Raw genomic sequence first — 13,392 nt, 5'->3', positions numbered from 1 at the left:
TTTCGTCATTGCCACAAATAGATATACCAGACAAGTATGTTTATGTATGGCTTTTATACACGTTACTAACAGTTATGCAGTAAACTAAAAATTGACGACATAAATTTAATTGATTATTATGTTTAGGGAGCCCTTGGAGTGCTAGCGAACCAAGCATTGAACCTGAAGGTCCTGGCAGCACGGGGGGTGTGGAGGACAACTACCATCGCAACATGTCCTGGCTACATGTCAGTACCAGCACTCAGATTTTTACCAGTGTGGAATAAATGTGTCTGATACAATCCTCTTTCTCAATTTCCAGATCATGATTCTGCTGTGCAACCAGCAGAGTTTCATCTGCACTCATGTGGATTTCTGCCACCCTCGCTGCTATCAGCACCACAGTCGCTCTTGTGCTCGGCTCGTCCGCGCCATCAAACTTCTATACGGAGAGACAGTAGACAGTCTGAAAGAGAACAGCACTACCGGCAATATCAGTGGCGTGCCAAGAAAGAAACAAAGAGGTGGTTAAATAATATTCAGTGTTTCTGTAGTACAATATCAGTGTTCAAGATGGCCCAAAGCAAAATAATAGAAACATAAAATTAGCTTTTTTTTATTTTTGTTTCAATATTGAGTGGACACAATGCACCATTAGTTATTTGTCCCCTCTCAAAACTCTAAAACATGCACAAGCACGCAGCATATTGTTTTCTTATTCTTTTTCAGTTTTGTCTAAATATCATAATAGAACAGGGTTCAGTGCTGTGTGCCAGGCAATTGGTGTAGAACAACATGCTGTATTCTGAAGGAAATTCAATATTTGGGTGCAAAAATGACCCAAGTGTTGATGTTTTTGTATTTTAACATGCAATATAGTTATGCAAAATTACACCAGCAGTACTGCTTTTTATTTAATAAATATTAACACAATTAGCACACATTTTAGATATGATATTGCCAGGTCTTGCCAGCAAAAAATTTTGAAAGCCTCAACAGAACCATTGTACATCTCCAGTCTACACTCAGTGGTTTTTAGCTGCTAAATGAATCTGTGCTTTGAACAATCAGTTAAGCGAATGATTCAGTGGCCCTTTCACTTGCTTTGTTTCTAAATGAGGCACTTAATAAAATAATAACTCATCAAGTTTCAAAATGGAATCAAAATGCTACTTTTACTGGCATCTTTTAAGCCTCATTAAAATACACTGTACAGTATGTGTTGACTAAAGGCATCTAGGTGCGACCTAAATGAGCCCTTCTAAATGAGCACAGTATATATATGACTAGTGCTTGCTGTAGCAACTGGCAGCATGCTTAAGAAAACCTCCACCTTCCCCAGCTCCACCGGTATAGATCTGCAGTGCAGGGATTCATATATTATTTCACGTATTTCATATTTGCAGCTGCTGTATTTCTTTTAGATGATTGACAGTATCAAGTCTTTGTACTTTCTCTGTCACAGCAGAGTAGCAGATCTATTCCACCAAGAACAAATACATTAACATTGCCATGAAAATTACCACGCCAATCCCTCTGAGAGTTGTCATGACAGAAGTACAATATTTTTTTTTTCAGTGTTCAGACAAATCTTGCCTCCGGACTCCATCCATGAAGAGACGCCCCACTGACAGCAGTGCTGAGGGAAAAAAAGACACCGGAATGCTAAAGTACATCCGCAACCAGGTCTCTCCTTACTATTCACTACTGCTGTACAAGCTATTGCTATTGTTACAAAGACTGTGTGTTAGTTCTGTTAGGTGTACTATGTTCTATTCCTATAGGTAATGAGTCTATCTCCAGCCCCTTTGTCCTTGCTTATAAAAGCAGCACCTATCCTGACTGAGGATATGTATGGAGATATTTTGCCTGCAGCATGGGAGCTCCTGCTGAGTGTGGATGAACATATGGCTGCAGCTGCAGGTCTGTCTAACTAATGTATTCCTTCCCTGCTGGACAATCTAGCCATTAGCTAGTTAATGCAGTTTTTTGCACAGGGCTTTTTTCTGCACTTTTTTTACATATTGTAAAACATGTGCAGTCTATTTCCATCCATCTATTTCTCAGAAGGTTTCTCTGTGTTCATAATCATTATCATGCAAACACACAGCTGCCCTGTTCCTGCTGTGCGCTGTGAAGGTGCCCGATGGAGTAACCGAAATGATGATGGCCGAGTTTCAGCATCAGGAAGCATGTCAGAGAATTAACTCCATTTTGAAATTCTACACTGTTTGGAGATTCCGGTACCAAGTGTGGCCTCGAATGGAAGAGGGGGCTCAACAGATTTTTAAGGTGGGTGAAGTTGATTTTTACAATATACCTGCATATTGTAAACTGATATTTGTATTCAATCATTATATCACTGATATAATTTTACCTCTATGGATGTTGTTTCATAGATTCCTCCACCTAGCATAAACTTCACGCTGCCCTCACCAATCCTAGGAATGCCCTGTGTGCCTATATTTGACCCTCCATGGGTTCCTGTTAATGCAGGCACTGTTCCGGATGCAATCAGTGAAGATCAGTCTGTAGGTTTTTGGGATCTACTGCATTAAAACTTAATTGCCATAAAGCAAAATGATCATGCTCAAATTTTACATTAGATATTTTCCTCTTCTCGCTACGCATTTCAGAAATCGTTCTCAGCACGAGCAGTATCCCGTTCTCACCAAAGGGCAGAACACATCCTGAAGAACATGCAGCAGGAGGAGGAGAAGAGGAGGCTTGGTCGTGAGGCAAGCATCATCACGCCATCCCTATCGCTCAGGAGGCCTGCTGTGAGCCCACATGTAGCCCCCGCCTGAGCAGGAAGAGGAAGGTGTGTCATTTCTGTGCTCTACTAGTCACAATAATTTCCTTAAACTTTCCAAATTAATTTTTACTATGAAAACAGCTACATTCGTAACTTTCCATAATTCAAAACATGGTGCAAAAAGAGCGCTGATTGTAACTAAGCTGGAAAAAAAAAGCTTAATTTGCTATACAATACATATCCACTCACATTTGCTATTAAGTACTATTATTATAGAGTTGGTATAAATTCATGTATTTTGGTTAATTAGTGACATTAATATTTTGTGGCAGGTTTTTGGTGCATAACACTTCCATGTAAATCTTAAATGGCTTGTGTCAGAAAGAAGGTGGAAAGTTGTCATTAATAAAAGATAAAAACACATACACACATATTAACATATATATTAGATTTCAGGGGAAATGAATGGTGTGACCTCTTTAAGTGAAGGTCGTCAGGATGTGATTGTGAAATATTGATTTCGCTTTAACCTAATGATCAACCCTGAAACACCTCATGGGCTTTCAGAACATGTTCATTGAGATGAGCTATGTGCAAAGTACGATTTGTGGTGTCCTCTTCTCTGTCAGTAGAAGATGTGGTGAACTTGACTTCACGTCGTCTGTCCGTCCAGCCCTTCTTGCGCCTCCAGTAACTCCCACAGAAACTACTCCTTCCGCAGGGGTCTGTGTGGTCAGTGCGCTCAGTGGTCAGTGCTGAAGGTAAAATATAGTCAAAATAATATATGATGTTCACATACTGCTGTTTTTACTGACCTGTTCACCATGAACACTTTTAGGGACAGATTATAAAGTCTTACATACTTTGACCGTCAATGAATTTGTTTTATAAATGTGGTTTTCTTTACCTTACAAGATGATGAGAACACAACAGAACTCACACCAACACATCACATGCTGCAGCCACCCCAGTCTGTTTTTCCACCATGCATCTGTGCTGCTGTGTTGCCCATTGTGCACCTGATGGAAGATGGAGAAGTCCGGGAAGACGGAGTTGCAGGTGAGTGGCATAAAAAATTAAAATAAAAATAAAAAACTTTTTACCCACTTCTCTTTTAGACCCTCATACTAATTTGTTTCTTTGATTTGTGTTTCCACAGTATGTGCTGTTGCACAGCAGGTTTTGTGGAATTGCCTGATCGAAGATCCAGCTTTGGTTCTTAGACATTTCTTGGAGAAACTGACAGTCAGTAATAGACAGGTAAGGTCACTAAATAAGTCATGCTTTTAAGAGAAGAAAAGATGAATGTGCGGTTACATGATGAAACATATGTGTTGATTATTTTTCTCAGGATGAGCTGATGTACATGCTGAGAAAACTGCTTCTTAACATTGGGGATTTGCCTGCACAGACCTCGCACATTCTTTTCAATTATCTGGTGAGACAAAAAATATATATATTTTGGATTTCAGGAATAGTTTTCTTAGTGTCGTAAAGAATTTATCTAAGGTTATTTGAGTGTAAAGAGCTTTTTTTCAAAAGAAACAATTTTTAAAGTTATATGGTTTTGTGGTTTAATTTGACTTTGTTTTAAACTACCCCAAATTGTCTTTAAATTGAATAAATAAATTATTTATTTATTAATTCTTGTGTCAATCCAAACCCTTCAGGCTTAGGTTACTCTTAAAAACAAAATGATGGTTTTTTGAATCCTTGGACGTATCTGTCCCTGCATTGAATGAAATTGATACAAAATGTCATAAAATGAATAATTTAAATTTTCTTAAAACACATTAATCAAGAACTATTCTTTTAAAAGTAAATGATGGAGATACAGCGATCTAATTCTGCAGATCTACATGTCAAACTTGACATGTGTAATCTCTTATTTTTGTCTTTTTTTCTAAGGTGGGCTTGATCATGTACTTTGTAAGGACTCCTTGTGAGTGGGGCATGGATGCCATATCAGCCACTTTGACCTTTCTGTGGGAGATTGTGGGTTATGTGGAGGGGCTCTTTTTCAAAGATCTTAAACAGACTATGAAGAAAGAACAGTGTGAGGTCAAGCTTCTAGTTACTGCCTCCATGCCAGGTTGCATATTTCAGCATTACTCCATACAGATAATAAGTTAACCAGTGTCTTTTTCATGTTTATAACTGCTTCTCTGATTGTGCGCCTAGGAACCAAAACCCTGGTGGTTCATGGACAGAACGAGTGTGACATTCCCACCCAATTACCAGTGCATGAAGACACCCAGTTTGAAGCCCTATTGAAGGTCATTGCTATAGCTGTAAATATGTTATCATTAGTTTGCTATATTTTGACAATATAACATCCTATTCCTTATTACTTGTTTCCACGCCAGGAGTGTTTAGAATTCTTCAATATTCCAGAGGCTCGATCTGCTAACTATTTTTGATGGATAAGCGTTGGAACCTTATACACTATGCCAAGGTGGGTTTTCTAAACAGATCTGCAAAAAAGTTAGATACTCTTAGATGTCCTTTAAAGTAAACCAGATTGTTTATATGTTGACTAAAACTTGGCATGACTCTCTACATCAGACCTATGTGCGAGACATCTACCCTTTCAGAAGATCAGTGTCTCCTCAACTCAACCTGGTTCATATGCTTCCAGAAAAGGGCCAGGAGCTCATTCAGAAACAGGTTTCAGGAGTTTTTTTATTTTAGCATTAACTGAGAAAGTGTTTTTACTGAACAACCTTAGGATAGCTCACATAATGTGTTTTTGTAGAAAAAGTGACTTTAGAATTATGATCCATTGTTGAATCCTTACTGATGACTTTGATGACTGTTTAGGTCATTTAAGAAGATATGGTACAAATAAACAAGTTTTTTATGTTTTGCAGGTGTTTTCAAGAAAGTTGGAAGAGATTGGCCGAGTTCTGTTTATCATCTCACTTACCCAGCGTATGCCTGCTATGCACAAACAATCGCATGTCTCCATGCTTCAGGAAGATCTTCTGCGACTCCGTCATTTCCTCGCTCTGCCATTGATGCTGAGTTCACGCTCTTCAACGAGCCTCTAGGTAAGACGATCCTTTTAAAATGGATAATAGTCTTGACTAACTGTCTAACCAGTGTCAGTTCATCAAAAGTTGGATGATTTCAACCATTTTACAATGTTACGTGAAGATATCAGTTCAAGTTCCGCTTTCTTTAATTTCATGTCAACGTTAAACTGAAGAGATTAATTATCGAATCTCTTAAATTATTGAACTCCATTTTAAACAACAGAATAATTTAAAACTCTATAAATATCACTGTGTTAACTGTTAAGTAGTTGATTCAAACCATGAAATGAACAAATTTCCCTGTAAAATACTGCCATAAAACTACAAGTGTCTTTTAGCTGCTTGGAGTTAATTTATTTCTACACATTCTTTATGACTGTCTCCCTAAGATGACTCAGGTTTATAATAGAAATAATAAAATGACTACAATTTAGTTATTTACCTTTATAGAAATTTGAAACATTATTACATTTAAACTAGCATTCAAACAGCCATAGTATGGCAACTGCTAGATTAATTTAACACAGCCAGTTGCAAGAATCTATGACCCTTCACCCCTGTATTATATAATCAATAATATAATCAATTGATAAATCAATATATATTTTCCCCCTTCCCAGGCAAAGAGCTTTTTGGTTTGGACACTTTACATAAGGTCCTATGGATCAAACTCCTGGAGGAGATGTTTCTGGGCATGCCCAGCGAATACCCTTGGGGTGATGAGATTATGCTATTTCTGAATGTGTTTAACGGTGCCCTGCTCCTACACCCCGAGGATAGCGCCCTCCTCAGGCAATACAGCGCCACAGCCATCAACACAGCTGTACACTTCAACCACCTCTTCTCCCTCAGTGGCTATCAATGGATCCTTCCTACTATGCTCCAGGTTATCCGCAGTCATAAGAGTCATTTTTCTTCGGTATCACTTCATGTTTTATGATGCTTATTCTGTTTTGTGATCTGCTGAAGACATACGCAGATTATGAGAGCAACCCACTGTTGCGTCGAGGGATTGAATTTTGCTGCAGGCAGTTCTATATCCTCCACCGCAAACCTTTCATATTGCAGCTCTTCGCTAGTGTGGCCCCACTGCTGGAGTTCACTGTAAGAACGCTGAGCTTTAATGATCATAGGTTCACAGATGGTGTTATTACAGTGCTATTACAGCATTATTAAACATTGCATTTACGGCATGCCTTTTTTTCTTACAGACTCGCACTAGTACTGGTTTATCAAAAGGAGTGTCTTCACAGTGTCTTTTCGACCTGCTGGTATCTTTGGAGGGAGAGACTGCAGATTCCTTGGATGCTCTGGAGCTGGTGAAGGCCGAGAAACCTCTCCGCTCTCTGGGTAAAATTCCTCACAGGAGGATGCATAGCTTAGATGTACCCTCATGCTTGTGTTTTATATGATGAGACTTTTGCTATTGTTTTGGGTTTCTTTTTCAGATTTTTGCTATGGTAATGAGGACCTGGCGTTTTCAATCAGCTGAAGCTATAAAGCTCTGTGTCACAGTGGTTGCTTATGCCCCAGAATCCTACACTTGAGGTTTGTACCTTGCAGCTTTCAATCAAATTCTTTAGGAATTGACAATATATACTGGTGTAATTAATAGTAGACATATGTTGTCCAATATTAGATATGCTTGCATGCTTATTTTTCCTTTTTTTAGTGTACCTGGTATAGATTATTTCGCTGACATCTTCAACCTTTAAAAACATAATATATATATATATATATATATATATATATATATATATATATATGTATGATGCATGATGACCAGTTTTTGCAAAATCAGAAAGTGACTGTATGTGAAAAGCTATAAAGTGTATTTCACACTACAATAGACTCTTTATGTTTGAGTAGGGAAAGTTCAGTTTCCAAGGTAGAACATCTCTGTTTCTCTCGTCAGTTTGCAAATGCTGATGGTTCTTGAGGCTTTAGTTCCGTGTTACCTGCAGAAGATGAAGGGTAACACACAGACTCTGGAGTCTCAAGCGCTCTGCGGCGAGGATGAGATCGCTGCTATAGCTGCTCTGGCCACTTCTTTGCAGGCTCTGCTCTACAGCGTTGAGGCATTGACACGGTCAGTCCTAGAACACAGCCTGTACTGTAATTACATTCTGTCCTAGAATCCTAGATATTCACGGTGTCATGTATAATTTATTTTGTTTTGTTTGATTTTTAATTCATAGACCTATGACTGCACCTCAGATGAGTCGATGTGATCAAGGCCACAAGGGAGCAACTACAGCCAACCACACCATGTCTGGAGGACCAAACACCAGGTCAGGGCAAATATAACGTGTTCATTTCCAGTGTCAGTACCCTACAAAATGTTTGTATGAAGTACAGTACAATGTTTGTGGTCAGCATCAGTGTTTGCAGTGGAAAATGCTGTTGCTTTATTGAATCAGTATCTATTTTTGTGACTTTTGACAAAATTCTATAGTTGATGTATAGAAACGGTCCCTTTCCCTTCTCAACTGGCCCACCTTTTTTTTTTAAAGGTTTTAAAGCCTATTGTATGACATACATTCTGAGTTGCCTGGTTCTTTCTGGCAGGAAATTTATGAAAAAAAGAAAAATAGATAATATAGATAATAGGTCATATGTTTTACAGATATTTTCACAATACATTTAGCAGCAGCATTTCAAGAATTGAACATATTCTTTTTAAATGCACACATTTGGGTCAATTTAATGGAGTATTTTATGTCTTGATCATTTAACCCATCATATACTCTTCATCCCAGCTTGGTCACTTGGCATTATACTGACACCTACTATATATTGTTACTGTAGCAAAACAATTTAACAGAAAATGAACACATTTGGTTTGCATATTGATATGATTTGCAAATAACAGTACAACGTGCTCTGATTTGGCTCTCTGCAGGGATAACCTACACCTTCTGGAGGAGGGTCAGGGGTATACTGAGGAGGAACTGGATGAGCGTAATGCCCGTGAAGAGTTCCGTCGCCCCCGCGAGTCTCTGCTTAACATCTGCACAGAGTTCTACAAGCACTGTGGTCCTCGTCTCAAAATCCTACAAAACGTGGCAGGAGAACCCAGAGTCACCGCTCTAGAGCTGCTGGATATCAAGTCTCATATGAGGTGAAACAAAAGCTACTCAAAGAAGTTTGAACATCTAGTTGCACAATAGAGCAACTAAGTCATAGCATACATTTCCTACATGTCTTACAGATTGGCAGAAATCGCCCACTCCCTTCTCAAATTGGCCCCGTACGACACGCAGACCATGGAAAGCAGAGGACTGCGCCGTTACATCACGGAAATGTTACCCATCACCGATTGGTCAGCAGAGGCCATTCGTCCCGCCCTCATCCTCATTCTGAAGAGGCTGGACCGCATGTTTAACAAGATTCATAAGATGCCCACACTCAGGTGCGTTCACCCTCAGGTTCTGTGCACCAGGTATGTCTAGCCCTCCAACATCTGTGTTTCTGTCTATATTGCTGGAGCTCTGAGATGTGATGGCCAGCTGCCGCTTTTGTGCTTTGGTGTTGTGCTTTATTTTCTGCAGTGACACAATGCTGCCACATAGAAAATTCTGTCCACTCCATTGTGTCATAATATTGAGATCTTTTCATGTTAAAACATCTTTTCTTATGTTAAAATGACATATTTTCTGCTGTCAGACTAGTCTGAACATAAACAAGGATCTGCACGCTGCTGAAGTTTATTGAAATACACTGTTTTAAACGTATTTTAATGATTGTAATTGTAGCGCACGTTTAATCTCTAATCTGTCTACAATATAGTGTGATCCTATAACTGCACTCAGAGTAATGATCAGATCAGAACACTGGACTTGGAATATTTCTTTATTTGAATGAAGTTTGATTTAAAAACAAATCGCAATATGAACAAAAGAAATTAAGAAATGTTCTAATAATAATAATTATTATTATTATTATTTATTTATTTAGTTATGTTTGAAAACCGCAAATCAAGCATTTTTGGTAGGCTTAACCTTATGCTTTAATATTTGTTTTAACTGTACATCTTGTTTTATTTAGGCTCTGCAATTGAAATGAACACATTTTTCAAGTTTATTATTTTATGTGAGACCTTTAGACATAACTAGGAGCACCAGAAAGTGAACTCTGATATTTTACAAAAGCAATTTGAAACGTTTCCTTGTTGTTGTGGAAGTCTAAAAAATAAAGCATACATTTACATTTCTTTTCTCTGGTATTATTCAAAAATATCTGTTTTGATCTGATCAGAGTCATGGCGCTGAGTGCCGTTATTGGATCACACTATATTGTAGACAGATTCAAGATTAAACGTGCCGCTACAATTAAAATGATTAAAATACATTTAAAACAGTGTATTTCAATAAACCTTAGCAGCCTTGTTTATGTCAGACTGTGGTGACAGCTGCGTGGACAATTGCTCAGCTCACTCACATAATGTAGCATACATCTATTATAATGAAAAACATACAGTTTTTATGACATAATGTGTTGTTATTATGTTTTTAGGAGAAAATATGTAATTTTAACAAGTTAATTTTAATAAGAAAATATGTTGTTTTAATAAGAAAAAATCTCCTTATTAATTGGGTGGAAAAAAATATTATCTGTGTGGCAGCATTCCACCAGTAGTTTTCCATTGTCTCATTATGATTTCAAAGTAAAGTTGACTAAATGTTGTAAAGCAACAAATATATATTTTGCTTTTGTAAGCTTGCTTATGTTAGTGAGATATTGTCTACAATGCACTTTTTGCAAACTACTTTTAAACAAATTAGACAGTAATATGTCATTTATCAGAATCGTACAACTTAAAGTATTTTACCTAAAGTACTATTTAATGTAGGCTTTATCCTTCAGTATCAAGATTGTTTTTGTCCAGCGGCAAAAAGGATTCATTACGAGTCAGTAGGGTAACATTTCTAGAAGAAGAAGCACATGCACAAATTTAGTGTGATTGGGAACTAAAATGTTATTGGGCATGCAAAATTGTGCTTTACAATTTTCCGGCAAACAAAAGAAAAGTCTTTGCTGTAAAAGTAATTAATAATATTGTTCCTTTTACTGCTTTTTAATTAAATAAAATTCAAAATCATCAGTCTAAATGATTTAAAACATTTGACATATAATGTATTAAAATGCATTTTTCTTTCTGGAAAATTCCACTTTGGGTGCTCTTTAATAAACAGAAAACCTATTTTATGATGCCTTGTTGATGTCCAACTTTTGAAAGTGTGTAAGATGAATATGTCTGTGTGTTATTTTGCAGGCGTGCAGGTAGAGTGGGAGGCAGCTAGCAGTCTGATCGAAGGGATATGTTTGACACTTAATCGGCAGCCAATCATTTCCTTCCTCCCTCACCTGAGATCTCTAATCAACGTTTGTGTCAACCTGGTGAGTCCCAAACACCTGTTGCAGATGAGATCCTTTGTGTGATGTATATTTGTTTAAATAAAGGTGTATGTGTTTAGGTGATGGGGGTTGTGGGGCCGTCTAGTGTGGCAGATGGACTTCCCTTGTTGCATTTGAGCCCATACCTGTCTCCTCCTCTTCCCTTCAGTACAGCAGTTGTGCGTTTGGTTGCCATGCAGATCCAGGTATAATCAGTTTCTTTCTATAGCTATAGAGTGGGGGAACTATGACGTCACTCTTTATACCGATCAGCTGTTAGCATGGTCTTTATATTAATTTTAATCCACGCTACATGGATCTTTTTATGTAAACTGGAATAAATACAAAGCTAGATCCAAATTAAAACTGAAATGTAATAAATAGTAGAGTGTGTAAATGAAGCAAAGACATATGAAAGCATGTATTTCTGTATCATCTCGAACTAAGGTACATTAAAAGTCAATAAATCCTTGAATAAGAATATTTTAATTAAAAATGATTCTCTATGTACTATTCAATACATTTTTTGTGCATTTAGTCTATTAAATAACAGCAGAGAGAGCAAGTTTTTTGATATTGGAAGATTAAATTTATATTAGTGAATAAAGTACTACATTTCAGCTGTCGTTTTGTTAGGGTAGGTACACTTGTGTGGCAGTTTGGGGTAAAAAAAAAAAAAAGAAAAACATTGTTGAATAACAATATAAAATGTAGAAACTATTAACTGGAGATTCTACAATTAATTGTACTATAAAGTACACTAAAATTGTAAAATACTGTAAATTAATAAACTGTTCGGCGTGATAACGTTTAATGTCTCTGACAGCGTCTTTAGCAGCTTGTTAGCAACCGTCTTTAAAACTAATCACAAATGGGGTGTAGCTGGTCTGTTTTATGTCATAAAACAGTGAACCACGGATCTCATTTAAGGACATTTAACCATTCAGAAAGACCCATTGACTTTGGTATGTTGGATCCGGAAATGCTAAAATGCTAACAGGCATTCAGGTTTTCCCCCACTCTATTTCTAATATTCATTTCAGTTCATTGATATATTTTTGGCCATATGTTTAATGTCTTTCTCCAATTCTAGGCATTAAAGGATGACTTCCCACTCAGTCACGTGATCTCCCCCTTCACCAATCAGGAGAGACGAGAGGGGATGCTGCTTAACCTCTTGATTCCATTTGTATTGACTGTGGGCTCAGGGAGTAAAGGTCTGCCTTAGAGAACAAACAAAACCTCAAAGTCGTAATGCCACTGGGTGTCATTTACAATGGGTTATATTTTTACATTACAGATAGTCCTCATCTGGAGCAACCAGAGGTATTTCTACTTCTGCAGACAGTCATTAACATCCTGCTACCTCCACGCATTATCAGCACTTCCCGTAGTAAGAACTTTGTTCTGGATGCATCCCCTGCCCACTGCTCCACCCCGGGGGACACTGGGAAAGACCTGCGTGAGAGGGACTGGCTGAATCCACCAGCCAAGCAGCTTATCTTGGTACTAGAGCCCGGAGATGATTCAGTAGTGTGACATAAGACTTTTTACATAAGTATAATATGTATAAAATGTCTTTACCTTTTATATATATAATTTTTTTATCTGCTCCTTCTAGCTCTGAAGGTGGTCTTAGTCTGCTTTGAGCGACAGTTGGGTAATCAGTGGTACAAGTTGAGTCTGCAGGTCAAAGAAATGGCCCTGCGTAAAGTTAGCGGTCTGGCTTTCTGGGATTTTATTGACTTCATAGTGCGCACAAGAATTCCAATCTTCATTCTGTTGCGCCCTTTCATACAATGCAAGGTGGGCAGATTTTGAGGATATGTACTTCCTTTTTGAATTCTCTATTAATGGTTGACCGATTCGTTTTTTTAATAACCAATGTTGACAGCTTGAAGGGTGGCTTCAAAGGGCGGCAGTAAATAACACATGTACTGTTGCTGCACTAATTGCTACCTATTTCTTGCTGCATTAAATGCTACTTATTTAATTATTTTAAATTAAATAGAATCTGACAACTGGAAAAACATCACTATGGAATATTGTAGTGTATCAAGTGAGTCTCTTGACCAGTATCAGATCACACCATGAACTGTCATAATGTTGCTTATAATTAAAACAATTCAGAATATTGTCAGTCGCTGATATGTTTCTGTCTATGGTCCTTTTCTACCAGCTCTGTGAGGTTGAAATTCATGAACAGGTCTTCATGTCTTTACTTTC

General features: G+C 37.7%; 1 pseudogene; it reads left to right on the top strand.

The window, feature by feature from the left end:
- LOC122346793 overlaps nt 1-13,392 on the top strand; it is a 46,233-nt pseudogene that overhangs the window by 26,716 nt on the left and 6,125 nt on the right.

The sequence above is a fragment of the Puntigrus tetrazona genome, chromosome 6, assembly GCF_018831695.1.
Source record: "Puntigrus tetrazona isolate hp1 chromosome 6, ASM1883169v1, whole genome shotgun sequence".
In the NCBI taxonomy this organism is placed as follows: Eukaryota; Metazoa; Chordata; class Actinopteri; order Cypriniformes; family Cyprinidae; genus Puntigrus; species Puntigrus tetrazona.
The sequence above is the reverse complement of the archived record's forward strand: the minus strand, read 5'-3'. Positions and strand labels throughout refer to the sequence as shown.